Genomic DNA, 2,500 nt, shown 5'->3' with positions numbered 1-2,500 from the left:
AGAGAGAGAGAGAGACAGGCAGACAAACAGACAGAGAGACAGACAGAGACAGGGAGAGACAGAGAAGAAAGAAGATAAGAAGGAATACAAAGAAATACAGAGAATGAAAGAGAAGGAAGAGGAATAAGAAAAATAGAAGAAAAGAAAGAGAGAAGGAGGGGGAGGAGGAGGAGGAGGAGGAGGAAGGAGGAGGAGGAAGGAGGAGGAGGGAGGAGGAGGAAGAGGAGGAGGAAGAGGAGAAGGAGAAGGTAGAGGAGGAGAAGGAGGGGGAAGGAGGAGGAGGGAGGGGGAGGAGGAGGAGAAGGAGAAGGGAGAGATGGAGAAGGAGGAGGGAGGAGGAGAGGAGGGAGGGAGGAGAAGGAGAAGGAGGGGGAGAGGAGGGGGAGGAAGGAGGAGGAGGAGAAGAGGAGGAGAGGAGGAGAAGGAGAAGGAGAAGGAGGGGGAGGAGAAGGAGGGGGAGAGAAGAGGAGGAGGAGGAGGAAGGAGGGGGAGGAGGAGGAGGAGGAGGAAGGAGGGGGAGGAGAAGGAGGGGGAGGAGAAGGAGGGGGAGGAGAAGGAGGAGGAGAAGGAGAAGGAGGGGGAGGAGGAGGAGGAGAAGGAGAGAAGGCAGCGGCGACCTGCAAATATTTTCTCTGGGGCGTGAGTGTTTTTGGTGAAGTGGGTGAGAATGTTCGGGCAATAAAGTATATATTTTTATTTTTATATACATTTTTCTCCTGTTTCTCCCGTTTCCTTCGCTTTCTGTTGCCATTTGTAACTTTTTCTTTCTTTCTTTCTTTCCTCTTGTGTCTCTTTTCTCTATTCGTCTTTTATATCTTCTCTCCTTTGATTCTGTTCTTAAAACTCTTACTCACATATATCTATTTTTTCCTTAATTTTTCGTTCACTACGTTTTTTTTTATCTATCCTTCTACATTTTCTTCTTCTACTTCTTCATCATCATCATCTTCTTCTTCTTCTTCGTCTTTTCTTCTTCTTGAACATGATAATAAATGAATTGCAAATATTTTAAAAAATCTAATTACTTGATGAAGAACAACGCAGCAGGAGAATTGTTTAAAGAATATAGATAAGTGTAAGGAATATTGTGAAATTGTTAAAGTTCCCCTTGGCCATAGCAAAAAAATAGAAAACGGAAAACTGATGTTAATAGTAGGAGCATCTGTTTCTTACTACAGCATCTTCTTCTTTTTCTCTCTCTTTCCTCTCTGTCTGTGTGTCTGTCTCTTTCTGTTTGTCTCTGCGTATCTCTCTCTCTCTTTCTCTATTTCTCTCTTTCTCTTTCTCTTTCTCTCTTTCTCTTTCTCTTTATATATCTTTCTTTCTCTCTTTCTCTTTTTTTCCTTTTCTCATTCTCTTTTTCTCTTTCTCTCTCTCTCTCTCTTTTCTTCTCTCTCTCCTCTCTCTCTCTCTCCTCTCTTTTCTTCTTCTCTCTCTCTCTCTCTCTCTTTCCCCTCCCTTTTATTTCCTTCCCCTCCCTTTTACTCCTCTTTTATCCCTCCTCCTTCTATTCCCCTTTTCTCCCTCTCCTTTCCCCTCCCTTTTCCTCAGTTCTACAGACGTCATAGGTAATGACAATTATATTTTTTCACAAAGTATATTATATTTTTTCACAAAAGTATCCGGGTCTTTTGTTATAACAAATAATAGTAATAATAAAAGTTCATCAGTAAAGTCGATAAAGATTAAATCGAAAAAAAAAAAAATTCCTTTGTGTCATTACGTAATTCAGACTGCACCATGCTGTTGCAACATGGTATAATTCCTCCCTGCAATGCACAGTCAGGCTATTCTTCCTCCTAACCCCCCCTCCCCCCCTACACCCCCCCCCATTCTTTGTTCTCCTGTAGATCTTAATATTATTGACCTTATTTCTGCCTTTCTGTCGCTGTCTTTTTATCATCATCTTTTTACTGTTCTTCTTCTTTTTCTTGTTATTCTTATTCTTCTTTTTCTTCTTCTTACTTTTTTTATTTTTATTTTTCTTGTTATTATTATTATTCTTTTTCTTCTTCTTCCTCTTCTTCTTTTTGTCATTTGTACTTTACTTGTTTCTCTTCCTGTTTTTTGCTGTGTCTTTTTTTATCGACATTTCAGTCTGTTTTCTGTTTTCTTTTTATATAGTTTTTTTCTTTCTCTTTCGTATATCCTCTTCCTTCATCATCTTCATTTTTTTTACTTCCTTCCCCTTTCATCTCCCTTTTTTCTTGTATTTTTTTTTTTTTTTATCGGTTCTCTGGCTTTATAACTTTGTCTTTCTTCTCCTTCTCCTTCTTCTTCTTCTTTTTCTTCTTCTTCTGTTTCTTCTACCTTTAGTGTTTCTCTCAGTTTGTTTATGTGTCTTTCTGTATCTCCATCCTTTTATCTCTCCCATCCTCATCCTCCACATAAACCTTCCACATCATACCCACAATCCAATCTCCCCTAGGCTATCCGCCGCTCCACCTATCCACATGGCTATCCATAAAATTCGCCTTGTCATCCACCAACATACGCATAC

The sequence above is a fragment of the Penaeus monodon genome, chromosome 14 (assembly GCF_015228065.2).
Source record: "Penaeus monodon isolate SGIC_2016 chromosome 14, NSTDA_Pmon_1, whole genome shotgun sequence".
Taxonomy (NCBI): domain Eukaryota; kingdom Metazoa; phylum Arthropoda; class Malacostraca; order Decapoda; family Penaeidae; genus Penaeus; species Penaeus monodon.
Note: the sequence above shows the minus strand (reverse complement) of the source record.